The sequence below is a fragment of the Pezoporus flaviventris genome, unplaced genomic scaffold (genome assembly GCF_033815535.1).
Source record: "Pezoporus flaviventris isolate CSIRO_AGI_PZ_B2104156 unplaced genomic scaffold, CSIRO_AGI_Pfla_v1 ptg000007l, whole genome shotgun sequence".
Classification (NCBI taxonomy): domain Eukaryota; kingdom Metazoa; phylum Chordata; class Aves; order Psittaciformes; family Psittacidae; genus Pezoporus; species Pezoporus flaviventris.
In genome coordinates this window covers 64,073,219-64,096,914 of record NW_026892555.1, presented here as the reverse complement: position 1 = coordinate 64,096,914, position 23,696 = coordinate 64,073,219, and the positions used below count along the sequence as shown (strand labels likewise).

Below are 23,696 nucleotides of genomic sequence, written 5' to 3'. Positions count from 1 at the left end.
CAAACAAACAGGAGGCCATCACTGTTAAAGTACCACTCAGTGTGCATAAAGTGTGCTATAGGGATAAAAGGCTTGAGCTCACAATTAGGCAAGAGCCCAGATGGTTGAGATTCATGTATAGTTAATGAATAACAGACCAGAGGACTCTTTTAGAACCCCAACACTTTGCTGTCATCACAATTGGTATGGAAACAACTGGAACACAACAAACACAATACCCCATTTTGGTATTTCAGAAAACCTTCAAATTAGCAGTGTTTTGCTCTTCAAGTAAGCAACGCTCACCTTTCCAATGTTAAACTGCATTCATTTACATTGCATAAAAATGTTTTGTCTCTCCAAAAGAAGAGCACAAATGCTATGTAATCTTGCCGCTACTAGAGGTTGTTTATCAAAACTTCTGACAAAACTCATATTAACTCAAATTCAAATGAAATTGAAAATAACTGGAACATTCTTCTCAGTGGAAAATATCTTTGGAAAATGACACAGAGCTGAGAAATCTGTGACATGAAAATGCCTTCCAGAGCATTCATCATTATGAAGCCATGATAAGCATCCATTACCTTTGCCATACCATTTCACAAAACATTAGCAATGTTACTTGTAAAGGTCTTTAAAGTTAATTTTGAAAGACTCTTGCATGTACAGACAGCATAACAAAAGTAACACAGCACCAAAAGTAGGTGAAATTATGTGCAGCTCGGGGGACTGGGTAGTATTCCATAACACAGTCTCAAACGACAACCACAGAATTGCTTTCTTTGCTCTTTTTAACTCTTCTTGTGATTCCACTAATTTATAGAAGGCACGTAGAATGAGGAATTGGAGGTCTCTGATATGCTGTTTGGTTAGGTTTTCAAAATAATTATTAAGTATCAAAGAAATAACATTGCTTAATTTAGCTTTTATATTTTCCTTTATCAAGCTGTGTTAATAAATTGGTCTATATGGTAGTGGCTGTGAACATCTAAATCACTGAAGATGCAAAGTCTTTTAAATCTGCTGTCCTGTAAGGAAGTAAGATTTCTTTTAATTACCCAGAGAATGGGTCCCAGGTGCTTACTCTGCATTTGCTCTGCATGCAGATCTGGCTTTAACATTTGGATTCCAGAGAGAGCACGAGTGCAAAGGAGATCCTCATGGTGGATAAGAAAGCGCAATGCAGTCTGAGAATTTTTCCTTCAAAATTGTAATTTATTTCCGGGGGGTGTGGGGTGAGGGGAACAGCCTATTAAGCTTTCCTGCTCATGAGAGAATGTAAGAGGAGAGAAGAAATGATGCTTTCTTTTCTATTTTCTTACTCATTTAAACAACCTAATGAATTGCTGCCACTGGATTCTGATTTCTGATTTGAGACTGTATTGTGTGCATATCTGTTCAAACAGTCTTTTGTCCAGTACTTACAGTTCATAGCAGTAGCTCTATTGTTGTAAAGTGTATCATTTTAGCTGCGAATGTTTGCTTACACTACTGGGTGTAAGATAGTGCACATTAGCTAGTTCTGTAGAGTTAATTTTGAGACTGAAGTAATTGTTACATCCCTTCCTACACAACAAGTATTAACTAAGGACTTGGAAGCTGGGGAATCTTATGGAAAATTTAGACTTTGAAAATTCAGGTTTTTTTTTCATGTTCTGTAAAATATTCTAGAGAATCACTGCCTTTGAAGAAAACTCACTGAACTGTAATCAAAATAATTTGCATCAGACACCTGAGATTTAATAGTTGAGCTTATCTATTTTAAGAACAAAAATGAACTGTGTATCTAATATAAATAACCCAATTTTAAAATTATATATTCAAAATAAGCTACCCCAGAGTTGTTATATATCTAACAAATTATCGCTAGATTTTTGAGGAATAAATTTGTAATTCAAATAATTTCATAACTGAAGAATAATATGTTCTGCTTGCAGGTAATTTATGAGCAGAAAAAAAGAATTAAATAAAGCAAATATGATTTTTGAATTACCTGCTCATCTTTATTAAATATTTATTATAATATGAATTAAAGGATTGAATTGGGTTTCTTGAACTGTCTTGGGAAGGTTGCCTTTGTTATGACATATTAGTATTAAATGATAGGCTTGGTACCTTTAAATTATTCTGTAACATAAGCCCATATAATATATTAGTCATATTTGAGAACTACTTGATAGGTACTTGCCAGGAAAGCATGAAAGAAAATCAAAAAGTAAAAATTCTGCAGTTGGCAGAATGCTAGTGAATTAACACTTTTTATGGAATAGAATTTAACATTTGGATTAAGGTTTTAAGAATTGTTATTTTGAACTTCCTTTTATTACACTATTAGTTTTACAAAATTCTAGTTGAAAACTGAACTGAAATCTTGTAGTAACTCTTCTTTTACTACAGTTTCATCACTTCTGTACATACCAAAAATGCAAAGCTAGCTTAATGGGACTGCAAAACTATACAAAATTGAGTGTATTATATTGCAGTAATTTTCCCCATAGGCGTTTTTCTCCCAGATTTCCATCTGCATGAATGTAACTTCTAAAGCCAGATTCAAATTTCCTGCGCAAAATCTTATAGAAGAAAATAATCAAATTATTTTTTTCAGTACAGCCAATCTCTCCAAATTCAGTCTATATTAACATATGTTTACACAAGTTCTGTTAAAACATTTCTAAATTAAGATAATTGTCTTAACTTTGTGATGAATTTCCTGTATGTCCAAATTTTTATATTGTCTTTGATTTTGTGTTTTCCTCTGGTCATGTTTTACATCTTATATACCCTAGTATTTTATAATGTTTCTTTTTGTTGCAACTCATTTCAGCAGATGGTCTTTGCACTCGCTTGTATTCATCTGCTACATTTAGTCCTCTCCAGCTCACAAGCAGACTCAGAAACTCTGAAAGAACCACTCCATTTTACAAGCTGTACTTTATATTCTTTCAGAAAGAAGTATTTCTTCTCAGTGTCCTCTCACATTTCTTGTGATAGTCTCAGCTGGTTTAAAAGTCAGTGGCATTTGGTTTACTTTGAGCAAATTGTGAAATCGCATTTGGGAACCAGGATACAGTATATTCTAACTAGCAATTTTCAGTGAACTTGACCAGTAGAGTGAGAAAATTATTACAGGTATTACTACAGCTTTAATGGGAATGACAAATACATGAATGATCATTTTTATAAGTGACTTAAGAGACTGGAAGAGAAAGGTGTTTTTAGAGAAAAAAAAAATAAATCTGGAGAAAGAATACAAAAATTCATATTAAAAAATCCTGAGGCAGAATTATGTATTGGCATTTCTTAACAGTAACATGTTGTTGCTTTAAGACTCATTAGAACAAAACCTTCTTGATGTTAAAATTCTCTTACAGAAGTGCCAGAAGTACTTTATTCTTAGACACCTGATGACTATTTAATCACAATTTCTATGAGAAAAGACTATTGTATATCATGATTCTAGCAATTAGGAAGTTTAAATGTATCGTTATATTAAACAGACACTTTGCACACTTTCCAACCTGTAGTCATCTTGAGAGAAATGTCATAATTAATTGCTCTGTTGACTATTTTGAGGGGAAAAAAAAGGAGAATATGGGTGTTGATGAAACTGTAAATAGGCAAACTTTTCTCAGAAAGAGACGACTAAGGCATTTATTGTGTAAACTGCTAAATATATCTCAATAGGCTAGTCTAACGAAGACCTTGAATAGCTAAGCATCTTGACAAAATGATAAATAGTCCCTTTTATCAAGGGGAAAATGTTGTAAATAAGTTTTTCTAATGCTTTTATTTTATAAGATTAGATTAATTTTTCATTGCTTTATTTTACCACATTACCTTTAACTAGGACACTGAGTATTCCTTGCAGTTTATATAGTGTGTGTTTATATAGTGTGTGTTTCTTTTGGAAGCAAATATCCTTCTGTAGCAAAATATGATCCCTTTGTCCATTTTTTCCCCACATTATGCCACTGATATCTAAAGTAACTCTCAAAGCCAGGGGGCTTGGTCAAGATTTACACTAGTGTAAATGTGAATGGATCAGGTCTTGCGGTACTCTCAGTCAGCCTCTTAAATACCAGGCATACTTGTGTCAAACAGTTATTAGTTCATAAAGTGTTTCAGGAAAAAAAAAAAAGAGAAAAAAGAGACGAATGTCCTTCTAATTTACTGCTTTCACACGATGCATTTGCCACTGCAGTCCACCAAGACAGTGAGCCGAAGAATTTCAGTATGCCTGTGTGAACTAAGTAATTATTATCTTCAGGCTTGACTTGCTGTCTCATAATTTTGGTTGTGCCTAGTGTCATTTTCTCATAAGACTATCTACATATAAACAGAGGGATGTGTGATGGAGGACCATGAGATTTGAATATGAATTATCTCTTTGTTGTGTATTGTATCTTATGCATAAATTCATGGCTTTACCGTTTGCAAGTTATCAGAAGATAAAAACATTTCATGGCTGAAAATTGTTCTCGTTTTTCCATTCCTTAAAGTATTTTTCTCCATTGTGACTTTTAATTCACTATGTTTTGTTGTTAATTTATTTCTAAATGGGCTTTTTGTTGAATACATTATGTTAGGATTTAATAAAGGATGCCCCTTGCCTGGTATTAAGCTCCTGTGCATATGGTTAATGGTGTCCAACATACTATAAGCTAGCAGCACTTTTTCCAGTACACACATGATGTTTAAACTTTGGCCTTCTACTGATGCTTTTGGGAGCTTTCTGAAACCATACCTCTGTGAGAGTCCTTGTTTGGATTATCAGGGTCCTGAGTTACCTGAAAATCAAAGCTGTTACAACTAGGGTCAGTCTGTGCCCCAAACAAGGCAATGAGCCTATGTTTACTACACAGATTTTGTCTATTTACTGCAATGCGGCTAAGTAGCCAAAGTCATAGAACTGCCATGTACAATAAATATTAGGTCTGACCTCTTGACTAAAATCAAGTGTGAAATCACTTCAGTATCTGATACATTACCTCCCATGGGACTCTGTCCTACCCTTGCAAGGAAAAGGACTCAGTAATCTGACAGGTCATTTCCTTTGCCAGCTACAGCTAGGCAGAGGTGTACTAAGAGCAGCTATAGAGGGAAGTCTGTGGAAGCTGGAAATGGACACTAAATGCTTTCTACTGGGAAATCTTCCCCTCCTGGCTTAATAAAGGGCACATGTTATGGAAAGAAAAGCACTTTTAAGTCTCTCCAGCAGAGCAGCATGTTGACAGGTCTAGCAGCAGGTTCACTGGTGAAGAATTTATGTGTTCAGTTCTATGATGTAGATCAAGATCTTTACAAAAAAGATGTAGAAATGACAGGTAGAGGGGTGAGATTGGATTTTTTTGGCGGCAAATACCTCTGCCTGTGCTCTTCTTACAACAGCACTACTGCTCCATCAAGCTTCATCAAAACTTAGTGTAAACAATGAAGCAGAGTGACATGAGATAAATAATAGACACAGAGTTTTTTCCATTTAAACCCCAAAAGTCTAAAAGGATGGGAACTAGTAATTTCTAGCCCTCTGGATGGTTAAAAAGGGGAAGTGAGACAAGCATACTGACACTCCTCTGTGTGTCTATTTTGCTGCAATTCTGAAGCTTTTCTACAGCTGGTCAGAGTCATACATAAGCCACCGCAGTTCTGCACCTAATAAGGAGCAATTCGGAAGCAGACTGAGCAGGAAGGCACAGAAAGTTAGCAAAAAGGATAAACTGAAGAGGAAAACAGTTCAGGTACACCTCTTTGCTTAGCAATGTGTTCTCGGGAGGGAAAAGGGGTGCAGTCCTTTGGGCATAGACCGCTCAAGTGTGCGTCCGCCATGTGGTCACAAGCCCTGCAGCAAACCTGGTCTCCATGGGGCCACAGGTCCTGCCAGGAGCCATGGGCTTCCCACAGGGTCACAGCCTCCTTTGGGCATCCCCCTGTTCCAGCATGGGGTCCTCTGCAGGTGGCTATCTGCTGCACTGTGGACCTCCATGGGCTGCAGCTGGGTGTCTGCTCCACCATGGACCTCCATGGGCTGCAGGGGCAAAGCTCCCTCACCATGGGCTTCGTCATGGGCTGCAGAGGAACCTCTGTTCTGGCACCTGGAACACCTCCTCCCCTTCTTCTACATTGGCCTTGATGTCTGCAGAGCTGTTTCTCTCACATATTCTCACTCCTTTCTCTGGCTGCAGTTGCATAGTTGTTTTTTTTGAACTTTTTTACTCTTTCTTAACTATGCTATCTCAGGGCTGCTACCACTATCACTGAGAAGCTCAGCCTTGACCAAGGCATTGGCTCTATTTAACATAGGAAAAGCTTCTGGCAGCTTCTCACAAAAGCCACTCCTTTAGCCTCCCCACTACCAAAACCTTCCCTGCAAACGCAATACGGGAACTAAATACCCCCTGGGGAGGTGCATTGCTGTAGCCCTCAGTGATGTGCCGGAAGCAGTGTCCCAGGTATCCGCTGGAGCTGGGTAGCTGTTCACCAGGACACTCTTTATTGAGGGCTCCCCCTGGGGTGACATGAGCCTGCAGAGCCTGGGGTGGACTAACAGGCCTAGCCCAGTGCTTGGCAATCAACATCTTTAACCTGGAGCCAAACGAGAGGAAAAATGGACAATGTCTGCCCAACTGATATTTTGCTTAGATAGGGCCGTGGTGTGAAATTATACTCGTGGACAGCCAATCGTTACATAATATCTTGTGTTGTGGTTTTGTAAATTATTCCAAATGAAAACTCCAGCAGCCAATTAGCTATCTGGATGTCTGCAAGTTATTTACTGTTAAAATAACAACAACGTAAGTTAATGCAGTCAGAAACCTCTTTATTCCAGAAAGCACAGCATCCTTTTTATAAACTTCAGCCCTTGTTGATATGCTTTTCCTTGGCATCTGTGTAGTAGCTGGATACCACTATCCTGTGACTTTTTCCACTGGCACTCTTTCATAAACAGGACTTATACCAGCTAATGTTTTTCACTAATAATTTGTGGTCAGGCACAGTGCCTGTCACATCTGTGATCCAACTACGCATGGAAGCAATTAAATGTGATCATCTCTATTTTCAGAGTAAATGTGCAGCTATACCTGAGGCTCCAAGGGTTACAGTGCTGGGTTTGGGGTTGTTTTCTTGTTAATCACCAAATGAGTAGTCTGCTATGTATTTACTTTTCAAGCAGAAAAAGCCTCAGACCTGAAGATACTGACAGTGGTATGTACGTCAGGAATGGAGAATGATGGCTCCTGGATTATCTTTTTCTAGTTCCCCTTTCAGACTCATCAACCTTCTATTTCATTTGACAAACCCACGTTCTAAGCAAAGCTGAGCTCCATTCCTTAGCACAACTTGTTCACAGTATAGCTTACACTTGTTTTTCTGTTCCTCTAGCTAGTATAAGGAAGAGGTTTGCACACAGCTGCAGTATAATAGATGCAGAGAGGTCTACCATATAAGGAGTCCTCCTGCTCAGAGGCTGGACTTCCTCATCTTCTTCAAGGGATTTCCAGGGATATAGGAGAAGTTCTCAATAAAGTTAGGAAACAAACCTCACAAACTTCTGGAAAAACTGTAGGACAGTAGCAGCTCCTGTTATAGAGTATAACAGGCGAGAAACCTTGCATATAATTTGCTGTTTCTTTTTAAATAATTGGCTGAAACTGGTTTCACATTTGGAAGGGACTCAGGGATGAGGGATGTTTCTTTCCCTATAAAGCAAAAAAAAATAACAAAACCAAGAAAGGAAAAAGTCAGTATCTTTCTAAACTAATGTTGGAAAAAAGAGACCCTGCTTAAAATGTATTCTATGACATGCCAATTTCCATATCATAATCAGTCCTTGAAAAGGTGATCTCTTTTTCTAAAATACTTTGTGAATTTTTTCCTGACAAAATAATGTCAATTAGATCACAGTGCAGCTTAAAAACTGGTGGTGAAAATTTGACCTCTCTGAAGGCCCACAGATTTTACCACCAGCTTAATTTCTTCACCCAGAATAAGTTTGTTTTGTTTTGCTTTTTTATTTCCCCAAAACCCTGAGATTGAGTTATGAAATTAACTGGAAACAGAAGTATTACTGAAAAGCTATTTACTTTCTCATGCAATTGATGCTACTTCTGAGGCAATTTAGAAGAAAAAATATTTTACTGAGTTCTGTGTATTCAAAGGCATTCACACTCATGACAGGTACTGATTTGACCACATGAGTCAGATGAAGGTTCTGTCAAATAAAGTTTTTTACTTTTTCTCACACTGTGCAACCCTATTAGATTTTGTGTAGTCTTGAAAAGAATGCACCACCATCTGATTTCCTGTGACAGAAGTCGAAAATGTGTTAGCAATACAATCTCAAGTGCAAATGACAACATTGTAGTGTTTTCAACAAGGAAGGAAACCCAGGAAAATATGTGTGTGTTGTTCAAAATTTGTGTTCCGTATTTTGTCCTTCGTGTTTACACTAAAAATAAATTAAAAATATTGGAAAAAATATGTTAATGCTGCCTACTCATTTTGCATTCAGTTTACAAGAGCCATTTTATTGACCAAACTCCAACTGCTAAACAACTAGTTTATTGACTCTAAAAATGCTTTGTTCAGTTTAATCCAGTCTGCATGTCCTGGATGAGCCTGTTTTTTACTAGCTGTAAAAATAAACAGAGAATACAAGGAAACAATAAGAATTACAAAAAAAGCCATAGGCTAGAGCCAACTATAATACAGTAATAATAAACCAGCATGTGAACAAAGGATTCTTACATTACCGATAGCATTGGGTCTTTTATTTTATTAAGCACAATTTAAAGAGAGAATAACTCATTAGTAATGTAACATTTTTTGTTTACATTTTTAAATGGTAGGAAAAGTGCAAGACTCAGGCTTGTCGCACTTGTCTCCAATAGCAGCAATTGTGCTTAGTGCAAAGATTAGGCTTTGGGTGATAGTGGCCTAGGTTGGTATTATTGCTCGTAATCAAGTTACAGCAAGCTAACAAAAATACACAAAACTGGGAAGGGCTCATATTGATTTTTTTTTGAGTTTTTTTCCCAGAGAAATCTGGATCAGACCCTGGGTGAAAATGTTGTGGAAGCTAACTGTTTTAAGACAGATTAGTCAATTTGTCTGCCAAAGGTATGACCAAACAATAAAACTCAGTTGCTTGGTTATGAGCAGCAGTTCTTTGGAAAATATTTAATAATGCAAAAAAATCAGAATGCATAATTATGTTATTAAGTAATTTTTATGTTTCTTCTGAAATTATTGCCAGCATGCAGGCTGTGTTAGGATGTGGCTCCCATTCACAGAACCCACTGTCTGATAACATCACAACTATTATTTTTAACTCTCTGAGCTAATTGGAAACATCAAATCTGCTTTGCTAGAATTTAGTCATGCTTCATTTGAAAGTTAAAAGCAGCTCCTGAGAGAAGGGAGGTTCTTTATTCAAAACTCCTTCTGTAAGCAGTGTGGTTAGAGCTGGAATATTTAAATGTTTGTTTCTAAGCCTTGCTTTAGGCCTTGTCATATTTTTATTTTAAAGGAGAGAAATGTCATGCAGCACTTTAGTAAGAATTAAACTTCGTTGTTACCCAAACAGCATGTTGACATCGGACAGCATTAAGAAATATGTTATTGTTGTCGTGTAAAATATTTTTATCTGCAGAATATATGGAGAAAAAAAATAGTGGAATAATACTTCATGTTTCTTTCCATAAATAGGATCCTTTGGCATGATATTGAGAATGTTACTAGTGCTTGTCCAGAAAACCCATATCCTCCCAGTAAGCTTGCATGGTCATGGAATAGACACATGCTCTTTCAAAGGCTATTCTGGTTGTAATATGTTACCATAGAGCACTGGGCTTGGCTTTTACAGGGTCACTTGTGAGTCAGTACCTATAAATTCTTTGTCAGCATGAGCGGAGAATCTCAGCTGATCTGGGACGCAGATGTCTGGAATCCTGGACATGTCTTCATGGTGCTGCTTTAGTTGGTGAAAAATCTTGCAATCCCTAAAAATCCTTAAACATTTATTCATCTTCAAATAGAATTTGGAAAGTTGTGGAGATTTTTCTGATTCCTTAAACCATTTTTTGCAGAAGATCCTGTACAAATAATCTACACCAATAGGACTGGGAAGAAGAAAAGAGAACAACAAAAGGTGGGTAATATCATCTCAAAAGAAATATAGAACTTTTCTGCTTCTTTCCTTTTTTTTTTAATGATTTTTTTCATTAACAATAAACCAGCAGTTTTTAACTCCCTTTTCAATAAGTTCTCTTTTGAAAAAGAACTTAAAATTCCTGACATATTCCACGTGTAATTAATGCCAAACTTATCTTCCTTTTTTTTCAGCATGCTGTGCAACACTTTCATTGTTGATAGGCTGCAGTCAGTAGTGAATCAGTGTATTTAATTCTGTCTCCTGGTCAGATACTTGTGGGTGTCAGGAATCTCAGTAGGTTTAGGTACCTGTTTCTTTTCCTGGTGCAGAGGAATGCCAAGAGATACAGACACAAGAATAAAAATATAAGGCACAGGAATCTCTGCCCTAGGATATAACCAAACTTGGGATCCAATGGGGCTTTAGGAGAAAAATTTTCTTGTGATCAGGTTAGTTTTTAATTCTGCAATAAACCTGATGGAGCCTTTTGTGATGAACACCTCATGTCAGACAGACACAAGGTAAGTAATGTCCACTGTTTCTATGAAAGGATTTTTACCTTCTTTGTGCAATACTAATTGCCTTCTGCAGTGGAAGGAGGAGCTGGAAAAACACTTATTCCCACCAGAAACTGTTGAAGATGCTCATCTAATAGTTTCTAGGTTGCATGGCCCTGAACAAGTAAAAATAATAAAAGAAAAAAAATGCCACTGTGATTTTGCAAGGATCTTAGGACATTAAAAAAAGGCTTGAAGTACTTGAAAAGAAAGTATGTTGAGTAGCAAATGAAGTTCATAAATGGTCTTAGAATTGTCCAGGGCTGTCGGTGAGGAAAGCCTTTTTTGAATGGCACAATTATTAGAAAATGTGAATTTTATTTCACAAAATGCTGTCAGGATCCGATCGGAGAAAAACTCCAGTGCTGGACCCTGTTTTAGTTCTTGATCCCAAGAGTGAAATTAAGGCACAAACAAGGTCAAATACCATAATTGCACAGTTTGTTTATTGCAAATTGCAAAAAGACAGTTATTGTAAAAAAGGGATATTATTGTAATAAAGGGGATAGTGGTAGGACAGATTGGAAAAAAGGTAGAAGATGAAGTAAGAATTTGGGGTGCAAGTGAAGCAAGAATTTGGAGAAAGAGTGAGTCAACACCATCGATCCAGCAGTGTTCCAGAGATCTGTGATTGTCATCATTGGTGATGGGAATTCTTCAGGGTTCATAGTCTCGTAGTATCAGACCAGAGTTTCCCCCAAGAGTCCATCAGAGGTGGGTGTCCTCATGGAGGTGTCCTTCTGAAGTCCCCTTGAAGGTACCCCATGGAGTGTGTCTCGTGGAGTTGCCCTCGTGGCCATGTCTCACGGGGGGTGTCCCTCAGGGTCTGTAGTAGTCATCAATGGAGAGTGTCCTCATGGAGGTGTCCTTCTGGTGTCATCCTCATGGGAGAGACTCCCTGGCAATGTGCCTCTTGGTGATGTGTCTCTTGGTGATTAGCTTTTCCCCTTTTGTAAAGAGTTAGGGGGAGTACTTCTGCTCTTCACGTCATGTATTACAGGCTCCTGGTGGTCCAGTTTCCCTGGTCTTGCAGTCAGCTCTTTGACACGTGTGTCTGCAGCAATTCTTGGAATAATAGCTCACACCAATCCTCAAAGTAATGAACAGAAGAGTCTTATCTCAGCTCTTTCTCACTCATCCCTCAGGCAATGGATGGTGGAGTCCCAGTTCAGCTCCTCACACCCTTCTCCCAAGCAATGGATATTGGAGTCTTATTTCAATTCCTCCCACACATCTCTGGGACAGTGGTTGGTGGAGTCCTATTTCAGTTCCTCACACCAATCTTTGAGACAATGGACAGTGGAGTCTGATTTCAGATCAGTCTCTCACAAATGCTCTTTTAAAAGTCTTCAACACTGACTAAAAATCACATTGTTACTGCAGTAGTGTTGCAGTCAATGCACCTGTGAACTTTATCTTCCTCAGGCCCTTATGCTGTGTAGTTTCTAACAGCTATTGATTGCATTCTTCCACCCCTTCTGACAATGATGTCCTAAAGTGCCATGGAATGTAAACATTTCTAAAGGAGAGATGTAATTGTTAGAGGCAATAATATACTGTACAACTTATTTTTTAACCTTGTAAGACTCTTTAAAGAGTCACAAATTATTTGGTAAGTGCTGAAAAGTATGATGTATGTTCACCTTAATCCTTTAAACTCCAAATCCTAGTCCTGTAATTCAGTGCTACACATATTACATTATGCATCAGGGTAAATAATGACTCAAGTAGTTTCAACAAGAAACACACTTTGTGGATCCCATTAAGGGATTCTTGTTTTCTTCCATGAGATCTTCACCTCCTGCTGAAAGAGGGACTGAAATTCACTGGCTTCCAACCAATAATGCAAAAATAATCTTAAAACCCAGGGAGTTCCAGCCTAAAATTTTGTAGTAGTGTCTACAATCTGCTAGGTATTATTGTTTTTCAGTCAGTTCCAGGAGAATTAGGACTTAAATTCTTGATTAGTACGATTTAAAAGATTATTGAAAAACTTATTGCTGTAGAAATTGCACAGCTAAAAGATGAAATATTTAAAAGACTTATTTAAAAGTTCAGATTTCAAATGCTTGGCTATTTTCATTTTTTTTTTCACATAAAAAGTTAAAATTTTGTCTGTTGTTCTGAACTGAGGACTTTCACATCTGAAAACCATCCCCTTTTCCAAATCTTGTTTGAGATACAGCAATAGAGTCACCGTAATATCATCTTCACTTCCTTACACCAAAGAGATTAAAATAATCATAGAATCATAGAATCATAGTATAGTTAGAAGTTAAGACATCTAGATCCAACCACCTGCCATAGGCAGGGACACCTCAAACTAAACCATGTCACCCAAGGCTCTGTCCAACCTGGCCTTGAACACCGCCAGGGATGGAACATTCACAACTTCTTTGGGCAACCCATTCCAGTTCCTCGCCACGCTTACAGTAAAGAACTTCTTCCTTATATCCAGTCTAAACTTCCCCTGTTTAAGTTTTAACCCACTACCCCTTGCCCTATCACTACAGTCTCTAAAGAAGAGTCCCTCCCTACCATCGTTATAGGCCCCTTTCAGGTACTGGAAAGCTGCTATGAGGTCTCATGTTACTGCTCAGATGAGAATCCAGTATTCATTTAAGGTAGAGACAACTGCTGCCTTATGATGATGGGTTTCATGTGGGAGGTTTGAGGACCGAATACTTCTTTCTTTGCAGGAAGCCTTTCTGTGGTTCAGAAACTGTCCAAGAAAATGTAATTTACCACTAAATTTTTATAACTTACTTTTAATTTGTGGTGTTATCAGTGCTGGTGATCTTTTTAATCCATATGTTGAGTTTATTTTTGCAAAACGAAAAAATCAAAGGCCTCTGATAGGCTTGGCTGTGATTGCCTCCTTAATATGTTCAAAGTCTTTGGTAGGGAACTGGTGTTCTCTTACACATGCAGACATACATGCTCAATAATATAGATATGTACATGAAGCTAACAGTATTTTTGACATTATAAGGATTTAGTAGCTGTCTTCCCAGTAGTGAGAAGCATCCAGCACGTTCAACTAAAGCCATTCTTGTTCCTCCTGAGAAGGCTACTGATTAGATTTTCCATTCACAAGGAAATGAAATCCTTTCCTTCTTGTCAGGCTGTGTTGTGGACATCTCAGGTTTTAATATCTTTTCATCCAAACTGGTTGCACAAAAAATAGTTCTTCCCTACTGAGCTCCTGAGAGAGCATGTCTACCCTACCACTGTATAAGAGTTGCAGTGAAGCAGCTCTGGTATTCTGAGGGGAAAGGTTTTGTATCTGAACATGTAATGAAGAACTGGAAGCATCCTAACAAAGAGTGTAGTCTTGTAGAGGTGTCACTTGGCTCTTCCTAGCTCTTACAGTCTCAGCACACTTGATATGGACTAACGTGTTCATAACATTGTAAATAAAGCAAACGTTAGTAATCTACTTATAATACTTCTCTGTGTACATCACAGCATGAAATTTTATTAAAACTTCTGAATATGCTGAAATGCAATTTTGTAATGGCAAACAAGTATTTTAATGATTCTCCCTTTCAGCCCAAGAACTCATGTTTTGAAAACTTTATGGAAATCCTATATGTTTCAAAAAAATCACTTTGGCTTCAACAAAACTTCATATTTTTATCGTGCTTCTTTTTCAGTGTAAGTCCTCCGAGAAGATCTAGAATGAAACATGAGAGTCTTAATTTTTGTGTTCTGTCCATCATCTGCAAAGGAGGTCACACCTCATTCAAAATCCTCTTGCTCAAAAATTGATTAATAGTAGTAAGAAGGATTCAAGCTGAGACAATATGCCAACAGAGAGGCTGTGTAAGCAAAGTTATATGATCTTACCCAACATTAGTAGGATTCCCATCTTGTAAAGGAAATGTATTTATACAGATGCCCTTCCCTGCATGTGGACTTTGGAGGACTATCCAGCAACATGTAGGTGCAACTGTAGTGTTCATGTACTGACTTAGTCGCTTTACATGATAACAATAACAAAAAAATTGGGTGAATAGTTCACGCTAATATGCAGTTCAGGCTCTTCAGAGACTTGGAATGTCTTCTCTCATGTTCTTAGGGCTTGTACTTTCAGGCAGTGACATGTGACCAACTCCATTAACAAATAATATCCTTTGATATTCTTTGTCACTCATAGATTTCTATATGGGTGAAGATACTGCCTGATTCTTATGAGAAGACTAACCAGTCAGTTCACTTCCAAAGATCAAATGCTCTGACCAGCATGGATGTGCCCCTTGTACTATGTTTCATTAAAGACATACAGTACCGGTTGGAGTGAACAAAGTTATTTGCTCTTTTATGTAGTATCACTTTTATATGCTGTAGAAATTTTCCTGGGTCAAAGAACTTGAGTCTTGAGTAAGGAAAGGGGTTTATAGAAATTTTTTCATTCCATTTTTCATTGAATTCTCCTGTCAAGTCTTTTTGAAAGTGTCTATTAAAGTTCCTTGATAATGATTCCTTAACTTTTATATCCTCTGTACTTAGAAGGTAATTTCTTCCACTAGAGTGTGAATGACGAAATCCAAACACACTTCTGTTATCCCTATATGCTAAGTGTTAGTCACCTGTGCACAGCAGCTTCATGGGTCTCCAGAAAGTCAGCTGTGCCATTTGGTTTATTCTTACATGGTGCCTGACATTCCATAGGCCACTATCAGGTATGTGGGAATAACTAAGTGAGAGAAAAAAGCAAACCCTGTAGCTATTGAGCCTTGCTTGGACTGCCATTCTGAACAACTTACAGTTTTAAAATCAGGTCATTTCGGCTTTCAGATTAAGCTTCCTAATCACTTTACTTTCCAACATCTTTATGAAGCAGCTTAGTGTTTTTCCTCATTCAATGTGTTTTTCCAATCACCTGCATTCATTTCATTCTTTTGTATTTGGAATGGCAGAAAAATATGGAACAGGATTTGGATGACATCCATATCCCTAGAATAGGGATGGCCAATTTATTTGTCTTTAATATATTTCATCAGAATAATCTTTTCTATTTATAATTTACATTTTGATTTTCACCAACTTTGATATTTGCAATAATTCAGTGGGTTCTTCATTCCATCATATTTCAGCCTGTGGGTTGTTTGAAATATATTGATGATTGTTAATTCATCCCTTGCATTGTGTGAGTAGGTGCAAAAAGTTTAGAGAGGATTGTGTGAGCATTTTGTCCTTAAAAACCTGTTCAGATTCCTAGTTGTGCATTCTGAAGAGTGCACATGTGCACGAATTGCTGCCATGAACATCACTGTTACAAATATAAAAGATTATTTCTATAAAACTCATAAAAATGCGTAAAAGGAAGTAAAAATACTTTAAAAGCAAACTTGCAGTGTTTTTTCTCAAAATACTGAGAGCTGCTATTAATGAAAACCTCTTTTTAGTACACATATATTTCTGTAATTCAGTCCTTTCAAATGAGAGGAAAATGAACTCACAAAAAATGTTTTGTCAGTATCTACACTCAAGACTTTGTGTGTTTGCTTTTAATGATAGTGTAGTAAAGATAATTAGTCCATGTGTGCTCACAGTGAAACATATGAAGTTTTGAATAACATTTTTGAAAACAGTGCTGTTGCCTCATTTTACATTGGTGTAACTGAGAGCAAAATTCTACTTAATGTATTTAACTGCTACTGATTTTCTTGAATTTCCTTGCAAAGCTGTAACAAAAGAGATAAAAGTGTAGTATAATTCTCCTAACCAATATCCTTATGTAATTGAAATATATTGGTCTTATGAATTATTTCTTTTTTTTTTTTTAAATTTATTTTATCTTAAACATTCCCCCGATAATTTTGGATGCTTCTCAATATTTTTAGATCTGCTTTTTTGGCTATAAAATTATGGAAGTTCAAGGGGTCCAAGCAGTAAAATCTGCAGATGGTATTTACATCTTCTAATTCTAGACACACAGAGCAACACAGAAAACATACTGGGACCTTGTCTGCAATCACAGCAGATTTCATCTGACAAAAATATGGACTGTTTTTGTTGTTGTTTTTATTTGTATGTGTGTATCCTTCTGTTTGTGTTCAGTTTAGTTTACTATATTTCAAAGTCTTTGGACTTTCATAAAAGAGTGCTGGATTCACAGGAGCTGCTGCCTGCATAAAATCTATAGTTTTAATATCTGAACCTCCTACTATTCATATTACTACCCCACCTTTCTTTGCCTAGTGCAGTTTTCTTTTCCCAGTAATGAATACTTACTAGATTGCAGTTTATACATTTGCAGAAACTGAAGAATTTGGCATCTTCAACTGTTAAAAAAATTATCTAGAAAAAAAAAATAAAATTAGGATTATATATAGATCCAATGCTGAAAAGATTAGAATATGTGTATTTCAAATCTTGAATCCCGACTGTAATTTTTTGAATATGACCTATTTCCTGTGAATTCTGTAAAGATCTGTAAGAAACCCTGCAGTTACTTATTGTGATGACAAATTTTTTTCTTGTTTGCATGAAGGATTATTTATTTGTATGGGATCCAGTGATCCCATTCACTAGACTAAAATATAGCACTTGTAAAGTGTTGAGTCAATTCTCTGTCTATTTCTAGACCATAATGATGTTTTACATGTGTGTTACAGGCTTATTTGTGTGCTCCTGAACAGGCAAAGGTGTCCAGATGATTTTCATCCAAAGAATAAGGGTGTCTGGTGGTTTCATATATGATAGGTCTGGCCAGTCCTAAAAAGCAACAAAATAGATTTTTGACTGGCATGTTACATTTCTGCTGCATGTAAAGAACAGTGAAAGGAATATCATACCACTCGTATCAGCTTCTCTATAAACTTTCAAGTGTGAAGCATGTTAGTGATTTTATTTTTTAAAGCAGAGAAATGAATTGTTGACTTGGAACTTTTATTTACTGCATACTATGTTCTTAATTACTTTCAGACTGAGTTCCACATAAGTTGCTCAGCAAGCTCCAACATATGTTATGCAAATAACAACAGAAACTACTGTTTTCCATAGAACTTGCCTAAAACTCATTAATAAGACAGAACTTCTCATTCCTAACCTGGTCCTACTTTAATGTTTTCCTAAAACCTGTAGAAAGTAACTTAATTACAACAACAGTTTACAATGCCAGCACAAAGAACATGGGTAGATAAATAAATGGGTTGAGTTTTCAAGGCTTTTAGATAGAAATAGTTGAGAATTTTCATACAGTATGGTATTTTTTTTGTACATTTTGTATATTTTTAAAGATTTTCTACAAAAATACTACAAAAGTGCAATACAGAAGGAAATAATAGGTGAAACTTAGTTGAAAGGGTTTTTTTTTTTAAAGGGAATATATCACCACAGATGCCTTGTGGTATTTTCATTTTGCTAAAATCTTGTAGGAAAGAACCTGGCTATCAAAAATAACGTGTAGCGGAGACCTCACATTAGTATTCAGGCTATTTGAATGTATATCTTGCGCTATGAAATCTACTCAAAAAGTGGCATTTAAATTTATGATTGTGGTATCAATGGCTTTGTGAACTTTTCACTATCAGCCAAATTTCATGTTTAAATTATTTTAGTAGAAAGTTTATACCCACCTGCGGGAAAGTGAAGCTGAATGCTGTATTACAGTTTGTCAAACTGAACAGAAAAATTTGAAATGAGAACAGAATTTCATAGAAATGTATAGTGCAAGGCATGTTGGTTTATGCTGTTCAATACTTATTGTGTTTCTCACTGCAACAGAATTTCTAACAGAAGAATATTATGCAGTTGTACAACATGTTTGAAAGAAAAAAATAATAAATAACTTCTCCCTTTGCAGATTGATTGTGGCTGTTTTATTTTACCCATGATAGAATATCTCATTTCTGACATAAAAGGCTTAACGATGGGAGAAGAGGCAAAATTAGGGTCTAAATGTTAAATGGCATCCTTCAGAGTACAAAGTAAGAATTTTTAATTGTCCACACATATCAAAATACCATATCTGACTACATAATTAATATTAGAGACTGTGAAGACCCTGAAAAGAATGGTTTCACAAAGAAGTATATGATTTTCTCTCTTATTCATTTTTTTGAATCACCACACTGGTCATGTATTAAACCTGCTACATTTTATAGGAATGTTAAATATCTCTTTAGTATTTCCATTTTATCCCCTGCTTTCATATTTTCAGTTTTTGTTTTGTTTTTTTTTTTGTATTTTGGTTTTTGTTTTTTTCTTAGATGTTCCCACCCTCCTCATTTGACAGTGCATTCTGACCTCTAATGCCAGGAAACAACTCAATAAATGGACAGAACGCTCTTCATAAATATGGAAAGATCCAGGTAAGCAAATAAAAACTCTCTAGGAAGAAGCATTTTCATTCCATGCAGAAATAAATCTAAAGGTTTTCAGTTCTGATATTACTGGACATTCAAACCTCATAAAAGAGACGTATTAGAAGCAAAGGGCAAATGCTTGTATTTACAGTGACTTTTGTCTTGTGTTTATACGTAAGTATTAGCACAGAGCATACCAGGCTAGTAGTGTTTTATGGAGTGCTAAATTCAGGTCTCTGACTTTCTATGACAATACAAAGCCACATATGACAAAAACGCTTTTCCAAGGAGATATATAGTCTTCATATGTACAGTCAGGAGTTGGACAAAATGAGCAAGGTCTGGGCCATGTCTGTTATTATGCCGCAATTGAGAAAAACATCCCTAAGAACAGCATTTAACTTTATGCTTCTCTGTAAAGGGTTTACTTAAGCAGAGGAATATGCTGGTACTAGAAATGAGATCTTGATTACACTCCATAAAATGAATGCAGTTTAAAGTTAATTAAGTAGATGCAGGTATCTGTTTACAAATAGTGTTTTCTAGAAACTATCTATCTTGAATGATGTAATATGTTATGGGTAAAATGAACCAGTCCATGTCAAATGAACACCCCTCCCCTGCCAAATGTTCCCCTTTTTGTTATGAGACAGGAAGAGGGAGATGGTTCAAAGAAAACAGGAATGATTGTCAGATCCAGTCTGCAAGAGATGTTGAACATTTAGGCTAATGCTATAGAACAGTAGATGTTTTGGTGGCTTACTATGATTGTCACTCCTTTTAGAGGAAAAAATATTTTCTTTGATTCCACCAGGAAAAGACAGTTTCAACACTGTCAAATATGAATAATAACACAGACACTTCTAAAAATTTCAGAATCTAACTAATTTAAAATCCATAGGATTTTCAACAATTTCAAAGAAAATTTTATTAATAATAAAGCTGAGTGGATAGATCGCAATGAATTATTTAGATAATGAATGCCACATGTTTTGGCAAGTTTCCTGTAAAAAGGTTTGAAATTTATTAGTTATTAATAAATTTGGGGAATCAAGTCAAAGATTTTGGGATTTCTTTGTAAAGCACACAGTTTAGGAAATTATTGTGTACTGGAAACATATAATTTGCACGATCACAGTTTCATTTAGAAAGAGAAAAAAATGTAAAAAGGAGGCCTTTCCCTTTTTGTTTTGGCTATTAATTAAGAGGACATTTGCATTTTGTTGTTTCTTTACAAAATGCCTGACTTAAAATTTTCAACTTGGCTACCGCTCCCTTTTGCAACATACACATATAGTGTTGCATTTCAAAGATGTTCAGAAGTCCTCAAAAGCTTCAAAAACACAACACACAAAGGGAAACCATCCTTCTAGTAATTTTCTGAATAATTCTTTGACACAACATGCCTAAAGTGATATATCCAACTGTTTGAATGAGGATATTGTAGCACAAAGCCGGCATTGACAGAGGCCAATCTGCAAGAGCTAATTTGTGTTTTCTTATCCTTCACACAGACCTCTCTAGTGTCTATAAAACTGTAAATGACCACAGTCTGCAGCTGGAAAAGCCTGATGACTGGCAAGAGACCCAGTGAGGATGGAAAAACCAAGCTGTGTTATTAAAAGGTACAAGACATCAATCCCAAATCACTGAGATGATGCAAATAACTTATTGTATTTTTTAATGTTTCCTTTAATTGAACAGCTTTGTTCATGCTTTGTTGCTATGTGAAGATAAGCCAGAACAGGGGAGAAAGCACATTTGGAGCTGCTATTTCTCTAATTTCCAATGAAATCTACACCGTCCAAGCTGGTGAGCAAAAGTGATCTCTGCTTTGCTATTTCTCTTCATGCTCTTTCTTGTAGATAATATTGAAAAAAATGCTTTGGTTTTATATTACCTTTACATGTATGGAACAGTCAAGCAAACTTACCCTGTCAAAGTTTGTGATAATCCCTTCTAAAAAATTTACTCAATCTGCATGATGTACAATTAATACTGTAATTTAGTTTTACTTTCTGGTTGTTTTTTTTTTCTTTCAAATAAGTGATACTATGTGTATTCATTGAGAAACTGAATTTATGTTGGAAGGCCTTCAGGATTTACAGAGGTATATATAACTAGAGATATTTATTTATTTTTTTTCCTCAGGGAACTTTTTCTATACATATTAAATTGTACTTTTTAAGTGAACTGTCATTTTAAGACAAATTCAGTCGTATGACTACATATGTTGCTAAGCATTACACTGTAAATGCTTGCACAGACAAAAATTATTTGTAAAAAAATAGTGAGCAACAGAGAATCTGTGAGTAATAAAATAAGATTTTCTATCATATGGCATTATGAAGATGTATGTGTAACATACCTTGTAGTTTAAAATCAAGTTTCAGTATAAGTGGATGTGTATAAGTAGATTAAAATGTCAGGTAGTATGAAAAGGCCATATCAATGTAAAACGTTAGAGCTTAATGTCTTTTAAGATCTTCAGCCAATAGCTTTAAAAAGTCAATGAAATACATATATATACATAATGTATATGTATTTCATATAAATACATATACAATGATATATAAATTCTTTTTTTTATATATATATTTTTATATATTTATATATATATATATATATATATATATATATATATAAGAAGTAAAACCAGTTGATTAAGTAGACTCAGTTAAGCAGACCAGTTTAGTGAAGTCAGGGTGTCCTTTGTTCAGCAGTAGCAGTCATTTTTCTCCTTCTTGGTAGCTGGTGCAGTGCAGTGTTTTGACTTTCGGCTCAGGAACAGAGCTGATAACAAGGATGTTTTGGTTTAGCCAAGGACTTTGTGAGCCTCATGCTCTGCCAGGAAGGAGGGGAAGCCGGGAGGAAGCAGAGACAGGACACCTGACCCAAACTGACCAAAGAGGTATTCCATACCGCAGCACATCATGCCCAGGATGTAACTGGGAGTTAGCCGGAAGGGCTGGGAGACTGCAGGGTTGGTGATTGGTTGGGCTGGGGCGGGGGGGGGAGTTATCAGTCGGCTGGTGGTGAGATGTATTCTCTTCCCTTGTTGTTTCCTTTATCATCATTATTATTGGTGGTAGCAGTAGTGATTTGTGTTATACCTTAGTTACTAAACTGTTCTTATCTCAACCTGTGGGAGTTGCGTTCTTTTTGATTCTCCTCTCTGTCCCTCCGGGAGTAGGGGGAGGGCAAGAAGGGGGGGAAGTGAGTGAACAAGCTGTCTGACTGGGTTTAAACCATGACACAGGGGAACTCTGGTGCAATTGAGGAAAGGTAGAGGTCATTTCAGGTATATTCTGTTTCAGGCCTTTACACAACCGTTACAGCTAGTGTGTTAAAATCATCCAAGAAAGGTTACATTCAGATTCCTTCAAACTCATTTCTGAGTATTCAGTTCCTTTCCCTAAACAAACCCAACAGTTACATGGGTCCTAAATGTACACCCAGAAATGTTATAACTTGCCAATATTGATATTGTCCCAGATACACTGATCCTTAAGAAGCCATAAGGGTCCTGACAAATGTGTAAAACACCTGGTTATCCTAATGGGAATGGATCCTGCCTTTTCAAAACCATCCTTTTTCACATAATGTCAAAGTATAACTAATCATCCCATTTCACACTTTTTCTCTCAGCATACTGGGAATGTGTGTTCACAGTAGACACCTCTACATCTTTTTTGGTTGCTGCTCATGCAAATGAATACATTTTGTATGTCAAGATGCACACATATACATATCTTGAATGACAACATCAAAGTAGATCTTCCAGGTACCATTTACCTGAAGTAAGCCAGGGCATTAACAACATTATATGAAGTCTCCAGGAATAGGCTTAACTGGCTGCGGCCCTTTGTGAATGTCTGGATGCGTCCTTGTTGTTGTGTCTGTACTGAGTGCAAGTGTCTCACTTGAGATAGTGCATTGCCGTCAGCTGAAGGGAACAGAATAGGGTGGAAGTCCAAACCTACACAGCAGTGCCAACCCTGCACCATGTGTGCAGGAAGCAAGAAACATTCAGAATATATTCAAATTGCCTACTATCCGTTTCCTTTTTCCATGGTGAAGGCAGCTAGATATCTGCCACTACTACACAGGCAAAAATATCCACTTCAAAGTTAAGTTTTCTCAGATAAGACAAAGCTCAAATTACTTACTTGAGACAATAAATATCCTAGTCTGAGTTTTAAGACATATGTGCTGTTGCACATATGACTCTGAGTGATAAAAAACCTGGAGTCTACCTTTTAAACATGAATGTGAACTATTTTAACACATCCAGATGACCTAAAATTGGCTGAGTGGAGCTTTTTGTCTCTCAAGACCACTTTTCTTCCTGTATTATATGGAATAGGAATAAATGCTGCTTCTGAAAAACATTAATATAAAAAAAGCAGACTGAGAAAACAAAACCAGAAACTTCAGAGGAAAGGTCTTCTGGCAATGCTTTGTTTATGGTTAGAATCCATGAGGACAGTTGATTCAACACGGTCCAAAACATGCTGTAAAATGCCTGTTAGATCTTGAGTATTTTGGATTCTTTTTGAGTGCTAAAAAACAGGCCTATGAGGTCCAGCCACATGGAAGGGCTGTGCTGAGCCGCTATAGACTCTGAACACTGTGAGTCACTATGTATCATGTGTGCTTTGGGAGAGAAGGTATCAGGGTAGGAATAAGTAG

General features: G+C 36.5%; 1 long non-coding RNA gene across 1 annotated transcript; it reads left to right on the top strand.

Moving 5' to 3' along the window:
• Positions 1–9,889: 9,889 nt before the first annotated feature.
• Positions 9,890–21,082, top strand: LOC133266387 (uncharacterized). The gene is made up of 3 exons (XR_009742357.1): positions 9,890–10,129; positions 18,935–19,010; positions 20,519–21,082. It is a non-coding gene; the product is annotated as an uncharacterized LOC133266387 (long non-coding RNA).
• The last annotated feature ends 2,614 nt before the right edge of the window (positions 21,083–23,696 follow it).